Genomic DNA, 11,938 nt, shown 5'->3' with positions numbered 1-11,938 from the left:
ATATAGGCTCTCCGTGCAGGTCAGGCGTTAAAAATTAATCTCTTTCTCTCGGTCTTTTTTTAGTACACGTATATATATTTGTCAGCGCCGAGCGTCTGTTAATTAATTAATTAATTGTTGTACTCCGACTTACGTAAAGGTGACAAAAACATGTCATCGAATTCCAAAAGAGACGCGGGGGGCGGGGCGTAAGGCAAAAAAATTTTTTGTTTTCAACGAGCTAAATATGGAAAATTTTTTGTATCGTTACGCAATTATACACACGATTATTACACCGTTCAAGCGACGCGTGACCATGAATTACTGGAAGAAGAGAGAAACAAAAAAACGAACGATCATCGAGATAAACCGCAGACGTGGAGATTGAGCAACGATAGATAGATCATAATGTAATTATTACGTGGGCGTCGCCGAGTCCGATGCGCGCGCGAAAGAGATAATAATCTTTCAATATCCGAAATACCTGTATATTGACACGCGTGGCCCGATCTGACGTATACGGGTGATACGTTGAAAATAATTATTGAAATAATAGAAAAAAAGACAAGGGGTACAAATTATCGCTAGAGTCGCAACAGCTTTACAGCGACAGAACAGCAACAGCAGCTTTCCATACAGAGAGCAGAGCAGAGCAGAGTGAGTCGTCGAATCGATACATGTGGAAGTATTAAAGGTGGTTTGTAGTACGGCGCGTGCACAGCACTGCCTGCGAGCGGAGCGATATGCTCTCGTTTATATTTAGAATTTACCTTCTGCCGCCGTTGCCGCTGCCGCCGCCGAACCCAAGGCTGTGCCGCTGATGCTGCTGCTGCTGCTGCTGCCCTGACTGTGCCAGAGGGGGTGGATCCTCTCTCTCTCTACCTACCTATATACGTGCTGGTGCCTGTATGTAGCAAGTATAAAAGGGCGCTTGCACATAGACACGTACACGTTCCCTACGTAGATATATCGACACGTGCGTTTTACATGGAGAGAGAGAAAACGCAAGGTAACGGAGAAACGCACACACACACACATCTATACATTATATATGCGCTGGAACAATGTAAAATTTGACCTGCATATCACGCCGAGGGAGCATCGGCTAATTTTCCTGTATACAGCGTATAGTAGAGCCGATGTATCGGACGATGTTATAATTTATTTTATGCAATAGTATGACGAAAAATGTCTTTTTTCGCACATTTTTTAGTGCGCAAAAAGCGTTTTTGGACACTTATGTGCGGTAAAATGCCTCATTTTGGACATAGTCCAGTGCAGATAGATTTTTTTGGGCAAAAAATAATAGTAGCAAACGACCTATACCATGTTGTAGGGGGAGTCTCAGGGAGTATGTAGACAAAATCTGTCTCCATATGGAGGTGAACTTTTTTAGTTATTAACAAAAAACCGAGAAAAATTTGCCCTGTTTTTGGTTTTTTGAAAATAACTCGAAAACGAAAAAAGCTACGCTATTGGCCCCATGAGATGAAATTTAGAGAATTTAATCCCCTTTAAAACCCATTTTGTTACGACCCGATCGGATAAATAGTTTCCGAGAAAATTGAGGAAATGTGTGGAAAAACGTGGTTTTTTGCAAAATCTTCAAAAATTCATATCTCCGTTAGTTTTTGGAATTAAGGGGCGAAATTTTGCACAAAAGTAGCTCTTATTATGTAGAATAACTGTGCAAAATTTCAACCAGATCGGATGCAAAGTTTTAGAGATATTAATTTTACAAGATGGAAAGCGGCGATTTTGGTTTTTTGTTGATAGGCCGATTTGAGGTATAAAAAATTAACTTTTGGAACTTTTTATTACGGATTTAGAAACTAGAATAAATTTCCGACAAAATGTATATCTCAGTTCTCCTATTAGTTATGTAAAAGTATTAAAAAAATGCACGCAAACATTGCGCGTTTCGGCAAAAATTCGCGTCGTCGCGCGGCCGGGAGTGGTGGTGGGGAGTCGAGGAGAGTTAGCGCGAGCGAGAAGGCGCCATAGCAGCCGGCAACACACCTGTCGCGCGGCACTTCTCCTCCGCTGCCTCGACTCCCCACCACCGCCTCCCGGCAGCGCGACGACGCGAATTTTTGCCGAAACGCGCAATGTTTGCGTGCATTTTTTTAATACTTTTACATAACTAATAGGAGAACTGAGATATACATTTTGTCGGAAATTTATTCTAGTTTCTAAATCCGTAATAAAAAGTTCCAAAAGTTAATTTTTTATACCTCAAATCGGCCTATCAACAAAAAACCAAAATCGCCGCTTTCCATCTTGTAAAATTAATATCTCCAAAACTTTGCATCCGATCTGGTTGAAATTTTGCACAGTTATTCTACATAATAAGAGCTACTTTTGTGCAAAATTTCGCCCCTTAATTCCAAAAACTAACGGAGATATGAATTTTTGAAGATTTTGCAAAAAACCACGTTTTTCCACACATTTCCTCAATTTTCTCGGAAACTATTTATCCGATCGGGTCGTAACAAAATGGGTTTTAAAGGGGATTAAATTCTCTAAATTTCATCTCATGGGGCCAATAGCGTAGCTTTTTTCGTTTTCGAGTTATTTTCAAAAAACCAAAAACAGGGCAAATTTTTCTCGGTTTTTTGTTAATAACTAAAAAAGTTCACCTCCATATGGAGACAGATTTTGTCTACATACTCCCTGAGACTCCCCCTACAACATGGTATAGGTCGTTTGCTACTATTATTTTTTGTCCAAATCGGCCTTTTTTCAGCTAAGTGCACTGGACTAACACGGGTGTGCGGTAAAACGCCTCATTTAAATGAAAGTATTTTTCGTCTCCTATTGCATAAAATTTTGTATGCAACACGTGCCCAGCTTTTTGCGCACAGTGTGCGGAAAAAACACCCACTCGTGCCGGCATAGCCGGCACTCGTGTCTTTTTCCGCACACTCGTGCCCAAAAACGCCTTTTGGGCACTTGTTACATAAATAACTATTATGCAATAGTATGACGAAAAATGTCTTTTTTCGCACATTTTTTAGTGCGCAAAAAGCGTTTTTGGACACTTGTGTGCGGTAAAATGCCTCATTTTGGACACGGGTGTGCGGTAAAACGCCTCATTTAAATGAAAGTATTTTTCGTCTCCTATTGCATAAAATTTTGTATGCAACACGTGCCCAGCTTTTTGCGCACAATGTGCGGAAAAAACACCCACTCGTGCCGGCATAGCCGGCACTCGTGTCTTTTTCCGTACACTCGTGCCCAAAAACGCCTTTTGGGCACTTGTTACATAAATAACTATTTTTCCCCCTCTCTATCTCCGCGCGCAGTGCATGAATTCTTTCGGTTATTTTCTCGCCGCTGCGTTTGCGGCAGTTTATTAAAAAAATACGTTTTTTTTCTGCTGCTGCTGCTCTTTGCAGATTGAAGCCACGCGCGCGACAGTTGATTAATTCTTCGTGGCACGCGAGTCCGACAACGCGACGAAAAATTCCGCGGCAGCAGCACAGCGCGAGAGTTCAAAAGCGGAAAAATTATATCTGAAAATTTATAATTAAAAAATAGAAACGATGGAATAAAGATACAAAATTAAAAATTGAAGAGAGGGATAGAGATATAGGATTAGGAAATTGCTTTCATGTGCGCGAGAAAGAGCAAAAACACGTTATAATGGACGCTGCGGAAAACTGAGCGAGCGAGCGAGAGAGAGAGAGAGAGAGAGAAAATTCAAACGAAGTTAGACGTTATATTTCCTTTGTTGTCGGCGACTAATGCGCGGAATATATAATTTTTTTTCTCCGCCCGTTGCGCTGTTTTGCTGCTACTGCTGCTGCTGCTGCTGCAGCTGTCAGTAGTCCAACAAAAAACAATTATTAATTTTCCCTTTATATTATACATAACAACAATAACAACAACAAAAACGGCAACAACAAAAAAAAAGGGAAAGCGTTCGCGCGAGCCCCAAAGAAAGGACGAAAAAAAAAAAGAAGGAAGAAGCAGAAGTGAAAAACACGAAAACTTCATTACATCCATCTCTTTTTTTTGGCGCCCGAGCTATACAGTATACGTGTAACTTGATTTTTCTCTCTCCTCTCCGGTACGATATTTATTCACTTTCTTTCTTTCTCTCTCTCTCTCTCTCGCTCACTCACGGGTATTATATAGTACAGACGAGAAAAGAAGCTCGCTTTATATCGTTCGACATTCGATGCTATTTAGACACACGCGCGCGACTTTGTGCGCGTCGCGCTCGCAAAAAAGTGCGTCCGACACACACGTAGTAGAGGACGGTTAACGCGAAAAATTCAATTTTGATGGATGGATCGGTCTCTCTTTCTCTCTTTGCACCGCGATGCACTATACATATACCTCGTGCGCGCGTATCGTATATGCCATCCAGTGCGTTTATGATTAATCGTTCTAGGCGTACTGCGCTCGTGCACACTTTTTTTCTCTCGTTCTATCTTGTTTTTTATTTTTATTTTATTATTTTTTTATTTCTCTCTTTTGATCGTCGTCGTCGTCGTCGTCGTCGTAGTTGCTGCTGCTCCATGGTTTAATGGACTACACTCTGCCTCCCGCCATATATCTGTCTCCATATTGAGAGAAAAACTTGTTTCCAGCTCGTTCGATACATAAATTCGATATATAATACAATCAAAACTCGACGCACCCCCGTATATATACATCAACAGCCTCGTGTGCGTCACGCGCGTGTCGTATATACCACATATAAACCGCGCAGGTACATCGTTCATCTTTTATAACGTATACAGCGCATTTGATTCGACCTGGGAAATTCGCAAGCACGAGTTGTTATATAGCTACGCGGCGGCGGCGGCGGCGGTTGTATAAAATTAGCAAAATTCGATCCTAGCGCGCGTTGTGTACATGCAGCTTACTTGTAATAAGGTAAAATCAGCAATTCCTCGAGATGTATACGGGAGTTTCTCCACCGGCACACGTATATAGGCATTTCAAATTATCTGTAACACTCGTGTGTGCGTGTGTGCGTGTGTAAGTATAGAGTCCCGAGGAGTGTTATCCTCGACCCTCCGCCTAGATGAGTGTGTATAGTGCACGTGTGTGCCTATTATACGTACACTACGCTCGGCGCCCTTTGTGACGATGCAAACATGAATACATATATATATATATAGCACCGCCCATCGTATGTGTGTGTACGTGTGTATATACCCAGCGTCGTATATGCTTTTAGCTTGTATCACCTACGGGGAATTACACGATTATATATAGCCTCTCGCTCTCTTCTCTCTTCTCTCGTCGTCGTCGTCTCTTGGTGGGCACGACTACTACGACTACTCCGACGACGACGACGAGATGCTACAAACTGGGGCATAAACAATCCCTTAGCTTTGCCTCTCTCTCTCTCTCTCTCTCTTGCTCTCCCTTGACTCTCAGTAGCAACGACGACGACAGTGGTTGCTGCTGCTGCGGCGGCCGAGTGTGCGTTCACGCTTTGATGCATCGATGCGACTTATACCTATACTCTTATATAGATAGGTACTAGATAGGATAGGTATAGGTGTAGGTAGTACTATGTGTATACAGCCTCGGTGTATTTACGTCTTTAGAAACTATTGCGCTGAAGAGGCGAGGGAGTGGAGGTTCTTTGTATATATTTCTCTTGTTTTTAGATTCGTTTGGCGTTTACGATTCATTTATTTTTATTTCGTAATTTTGTAATTGCTTCGCGCGGTGCAACGAGACACAGTCGAGTTTAAAATATATAATTAGGACTGAGTTTATATACACAAAAGTATAATAACAATAAACTGGAAATTATTATCAGAGTATTTGGAAAATTTCAGTCCTAAATCCTTCGAAAAAGCTGAAAGCCTAATTAAAGTTTAAACGTTGCGCGAGGCTGTGTTCGTACAAAAAAAAATAACATAAAGCATCGTAATTAATTAAAAATTTTGCATTTTTTTTTATCTTTTTACTCAACTTCGAGGCACGAGACACCACCACTACGGTACTGTACGTTTAATAGGTGGAAAAATGCAGTAGTTTTCCGGGAGTGAGATAGAGTCACTCATTTTGATGATATTAAAAAGCATATACCTCGCTGCTGCATAGTGCCTCCTGCGCGTGCGAGAGTCAATGCCAAAGGAGACAAACAACTTTGTTCTTGCACTTTGGCGGATCGCTCGCTGCGAAATTTTTCAACCCACCGGTTGAAAAAACTGAAAATTGTTTTCTTTTTTTTTTCAACTTACTCTCAACCGTACTGTTTTACATTTTTATACTTTAACGCAACGTATCCACGCGCACGAGATTCGGTCAAAGATACGGCACTCGCATGGTTTGACACTTGTAATTTTTTCTCTCCCGCTGGCACCTATATCGCGATTGTCGCGATACAGCCCATATATTTATATACACCCACACACTTATATATAGGGCGAGGGGGGGCGCCGCACGAGAGAGAAACTGCCACAGGTGGTTTTTCGAGCAGCTGCAGCAGCAGCAGCACTAGTAGTAGTGGTATATACACGAGCTCGCGAGGCCGTATATATACGTATGCCGCCAGCGGAGCCTGTCATCGAGGCCTTTTCATTTTCGTCATTTCGCGGGCGCTATACTATATATACCCGACGCATAAAACACTCAACCCGCGTCTCTCGCGTCGTATTATATTTGCGTGTATAACACGAGGCGCTTACACACGCACACACAAGTACACAATTTTTTTTCATTTCTGCTCGTTAATTGCGCGATTAACGAGATAGATACGTATGCACTGTACCACGTATATACAGGTCGTCGCGGGTTGTCATTATTATTATCGTCGCGTTATTAAACATTTTTTTTTTACTCGCTCAGAAGTTGAAATTTTTTTCATCGTATCGAGTATACAACATTGCGATAAATGGCACACGGACGTTTGCTCTCTTCTCTCTTCTCTTTGGCCGCTTATATATAACGCGTTATTAGTGTACCTGAATTGAATTCTTTATATTAAACGCACATCAGGCCATTTTATTTTCAATTTATTTCCTCGCTTAAGTCCGAAAGAGAGAGGGAGAGAGAGAGGGAAAAGAAGGAAATTATTCTCGTTAAGTCGTTAGGCGGCTACTCGGCGCTCGTGCTCTACTACTCCAGAGAGAGAGAGAGAGAGAGAGCTGTTGCAGCACAGAGACTGCCGAGCTCAGCAGAGACTACAGCTCAGAATCATCTCTAATCTGCGTCAACTTTTTCAATGCATTTATCAAGTTTACCTGCTGCCGCTGCGGCACGAGTTTTATACCGAAGCGCAGCAGCGCAGCGGAGGCAGCAGCACATAGTTTTATAAACTAAATTTTTTTCTCGGTATATAGGCTAGATTAGACTGGCGTTTTTCTCTCTCTCTCTCTCCTCTATCCCTTTTTTTTCAACCCTACTCCTCTTCTTTTTAGGGCTCGCACGAGCGAACCTATAAATAGCCCCAAAGCTCGTTCGAAGGTCCGCGAGCGAACAGCAGTAGTACTACAGCGAGAGGAGAAAAAAAAAGGAATAAAATAAAACGAAATAAAAGTTTATTTCGCAAATACAAAAGACACGAGCTCGGCGGCCGAGGGTCTCGAGAGTTAAGCGCGTCGAGGTAGCGAGAATCGTCGCGCGCGAGCGACATTGAAAACTCCGAATGACATTTAGAAAGTTCCCTGGGTGCTATACACACGGGGTAGGATTTTCTACCTCGACAATGAAAACGATTCCTCCGCGCAGCGCGTGTATGTATACAAAGACAGAGAGAGAGAGAGAAAGAAAGAGACACGCGAGGGCGCGATCTAGCTGTTGAAGTTCTTTTCTTTTTTTTTTTAATAGCGTCAATCCTGCGCAACTTTTTCTTTAGTTCAAAACCTACTTTACGCTGGAAAAAAGCTATCGATTTACAAAAAGGGAAATACCTTTGTACGAAAAATTTTAGTATATGAGTAAAAAGCTCGAACGAACGAGCTATTCCGTCGTGCGCTTATTACACCGCATTCCGCAACGTCTGTATCAAGCTTGCAGCACGCCAACATTGTGTGCGTGCGTGCGTGGAGAGTGACTTATGAACTGCTCGCTAGACTGCGGTGCATATTCCGCAGCGCGACGACGACGACGACGATTATTTATACACGCGCATTATATATTATATCATGTACTCGTCTCTCTCAGTGTGTACGCGCGCGTTACAGAGAGATCTTTTTGCCCAGATTTCAGCTTGATATTATGCATTATTAATATAATGCGCGCGGCAGCCTCGAGCTTTCAACGCGTGTACGTACGTGTGTCTAAGCACACCGATGTAGTAGTAGTAGTAGACTCGAAAGATGATCCCTCCTCGCGATTCAGCTCGTTAATTATATCATTTTCCTGCGCTGCGCGCGTATATACGTGCACGTACATACGTACATACACGGTGGCAATGATATTCGTAACTTTTGCCCCATCGTTTTACAATGTTACGAGTGTGTGTGTGCCGCGGACAGCTCCGCCAATATTTCTAATTGCCGCGAGCTCGCGAGCTTCGAGACACAGTCGGTCAGTACGTTTAAACGAGTTTGTGTAATACAATGTGTATTTCTACGCGTGTGTGTATAGGTACGCGTGGGCGGGTATTTCGCCGCAGGTATTTATAATGAAAAGCTCTGCGCGCGTGCACGCGTTTAACGGTGAGCGTGTGTAAATCGTCATTTGCAAATCGTATTGACCTACTTGCTTTGAGAAGAGAGAGAGAGAGAGGGACTCTCTGTGCTGTGTATGTGTGTACTGCTATAGGTTCCTCTCTCTCTCTCTCTCTCTCTTTCCTCTTTCACCCCCTCGCTATATACTCCGAGCTGCGTTGTTGTTGCTGTTGTCGTCGTTGTTATAATACATATGTACGCGCGCTCATCGGATTGACTCAATCAGTGCGCACAGCACTGTACGATATACACATGTAGATACATACAGAGAGAGAGAGAGAGAGAAATCGAGCGACGATGATTATGAAAATTAGTTACGGTCTCTGTGCGCCGCGTGTATGTATATCTGCGCGCTGCGAACGGTAAATTATTATCTCGCGCCCTGGCGCCAGATATTATAGAGAGAGAGGGGCATAGGGTCGCTCGAGTTTGTATGTGTGTTCTACATAATGACGAATCCGCAAAACTCGAGAGTTTCTCTCTATATAGGTATGTATATTCCACGCACGCGATGATAAGGGCTTATACGAATGCGCGTATATCTATAGTTATCATCTATCCCATTCATCTTTCTCTGTCTCTGTCTCTACGAGGCCAGCTGCATGGCATAGGCACGATACACACATACACACACAAATATACCTACAGGGTCAGCGCTGCTTATATTCGCGAAACGAACTTTTTCCACCTCTATTCAGGCATCTCTCTCTCTATATACTACCTATACTCACCCGCGCGCTGCTGCTGCTGCTGCTCGACCCTGTTGCTTTTCATCCCCCGTTGATATCCAGCAGCAGCAGCTCTCCCACCAGCAGCAGCAGTACCTCACGCAGAGAGAGATCTGCGCGCGCACACACATCTACTGCGAGTATATTCGAGAGAGAGAGAGAGAGAGAGACAGAGAGCTCTGGAGCGCGGCGCAGAGAGAGGCGATATAGGAGGACGCGCGCGACGCTGCCTAGTTCTCACGAGGCTGCTCCGGCCGACAATGACAGTCCTGCCGCAACACCAACACGCGCCGCACAATCGTGAGTACCCAGCAGAGAAAAAATTTAAAAAACACACACGCAAACACACAATTTAAATAATAATTGCTCATGGCTGTTTGATTATATAAAAAAAACCAACCAACATTTATTATAACCCTGGCGTATATAAATATTATATATATTTTTTTATTTTGGACTTGCAAAGCCATTGTTACAAATATACACATTATATATTATACGTAACATTATACACAAATACTATTTGAATATACATTTTTGTACCAAGTGCAAGTGTCATTGGCGAAAAAAAAAAAAAAAAAAAAGAAAAACGCGTGCGACAATTTTCTTCGATCAACTCTATGATAGCGCGAGTTAGACCAACCGTTCGTCGTCCAACAAGTGTGTATATATTAAATATACGATATCAACCCACCAAGTGATCGAGCTCAATATTCGTGCTGACGTGATATTAAATACATATACAGTACGTTTAAATCCCTCGACGTTTCGTATACGACGAACCTGTGTGCGTGCTCGAGTGTGTGCATGTGTGTGCCTGTGATTATCTCTCTACGGTGATGATCGCTCGGGCCAAACGTCGAACGATTAATTCACGACGCACCTTTTGACTCGATGCGCGCAGCGTGCGATCGCCGCGGCGCGTCAAAAGTCGGCCTCTATATATACGTGGCATAGCACGCAGGATCAGCTTTGTATATAAAAGAGAGCGAATATTTAAACCTTCCACCCCGTGTGTGTATTCGCAAGCTGATTATTGAACGAAAACTTTATCAAGTACACATTGAAACTTTTCCATGTATAATATATAGTCGTATAAACTGCGCTCGCGTATTCATACGCACGCTTAAACGCGAGAGTTTATGTACGCGCCAATTTGAATAAATCCACACGCGTATATAAGTATAGAAAGTATATACTCGATAATTATTTCTCCGTGATGATTTTCGTGGAGCCTTTTCAACATCCCCACTTATATACCCCGCTATATCTGTGCTCGCTAAACTGCCCGCTTGTTGAGCGCGGGGGTAATTGATAAGAAATCATCGAGAAAACGATTGCACTTACTTGTCTTTTCGTCGTCGTCGTCGTTGCTGCTGCTGCTTCGATCTTCTGCCAATTGCTCACTCTCGACGCAACGAAGAGTTAGTAGCAGCAGCAGCGGCAGTAGTAGTAAGTACCTACCTACGGGCTATATACGAGGAGCAATAAAATCGAGTGCACTTTGATAAATTAGTCCATAGCCCCCCCAACGGTGCGTAACGTTGCAGCGGCGGCAGTTGTGCTCGCGAGCTTTGTTATTATTCAGGAGCAACTTGTAAGCTGTCGCTGCCGCTGCGCGTCGGACACTGTGGCCCGTTTACGGAACACACGAGCGACAACAACTGGCAAAGACTGATTTCCCGTTTTAGTTCTTGCTCGCTCGTTTCGTCGTTGTTGTTGCTGCTGTCGCTTTTTTTTCTCTCTGTCTCTTTGTACGTATAGTACGCGTAGTAGAGCTTGCGGCGTATTGTCGCGCTTTTACGCGCGCGTATAATTCGGCCCCCCGCGAGACAACGCGTGTACGTTTTTCCGCCAGCATATAGATACTTTTTTTTTTCTCGTCGTATTCGTTAATCGGTAAATGTACGAAGTCGTGCGCGGAGTCAAAAAAAAAAAAAATAATAAATAAATACATTATCAGAGACTGCACTCTCGCTGCAAAAAAAATTATAATAACCGTGTGTGTATGTGCATGTATATCGCACACACGACTCGAGATAGAGATGTAAATGCAGATGTCGCGAGCGGGGGTGGCAGTGGGGGAGGACGGGGGGCCGCATTAATTCACATAGAATTACGCGAGGATGAATAATTAACTCTCGAATGTAATTACTCGTGCTGCTGCTCGGTTGGGGGTATATTGCTGGGCGCGCCTCGCGCAATACATCGCGACGTTAACGCGTTCATCAGCGATCGCGCGGGGATTTCGAGCTGCTCTTTATAATGCACACGTATAGTGCCGTCGTATAAGGAGGCAAAGAGGCGAAAAAAGAAATATAACATGGAGGTAAAAAAGAAGCGATTCCCCGAGTCATTCGACCACTTATCTCCTCTCTCTCTCTCCCTTTTGCGCGCTCTGGATTTTTTAATACACGCGAGAGTGAAGCGAGAGAGAGGGATGTGAAAGAGTGGGGCAAGAGGCCAACAGGCCACGAGAGCAGCATACACACTCGGGGGGTTCTTTCGCAAGCACGACCAACTCTCTCTCTCTCTCTCGTGCCACCACTACCGCAGCAACAGCAGCACAGCTTCGAAGCTTTT

At 43.5% G+C, this 11,938-nt stretch overlaps 1 protein-coding gene across 4 annotated transcripts in view; it reads left to right on the top strand.

The window, feature by feature from the left end:
- The first annotated feature begins 9,636 nt into the window (after positions 1-9,636).
- The window catches only part of LOC106654195, a 126,893-nt gene continuing 124,591 nt past the window's right edge, over positions 9,637-11,938 (top strand). For all 4 annotated transcript variants that reach the window (XM_023459476.1, XM_023459475.1, XM_023459478.1 and 1 more), the window contains exon 1: positions 9,637-9,655. The gene's annotated coding sequence lies outside the window, so the exon portion shown is untranslated. The remainder of the gene's footprint in view (positions 9,656-11,938) is intronic.

This window comes from Trichogramma pretiosum, unplaced genomic scaffold (genome assembly GCF_000599845.2).
Source record: "Trichogramma pretiosum strain Unisexual culture from Peru unplaced genomic scaffold, Tpre_2.0 scaffold61, whole genome shotgun sequence".
In the NCBI taxonomy this organism is placed as follows: Eukaryota; Metazoa; Arthropoda; class Insecta; order Hymenoptera; family Trichogrammatidae; genus Trichogramma; species Trichogramma pretiosum.
Note: the sequence above shows the minus strand (reverse complement) of the source record. Positions and strands in the feature narration are given on the sequence as shown.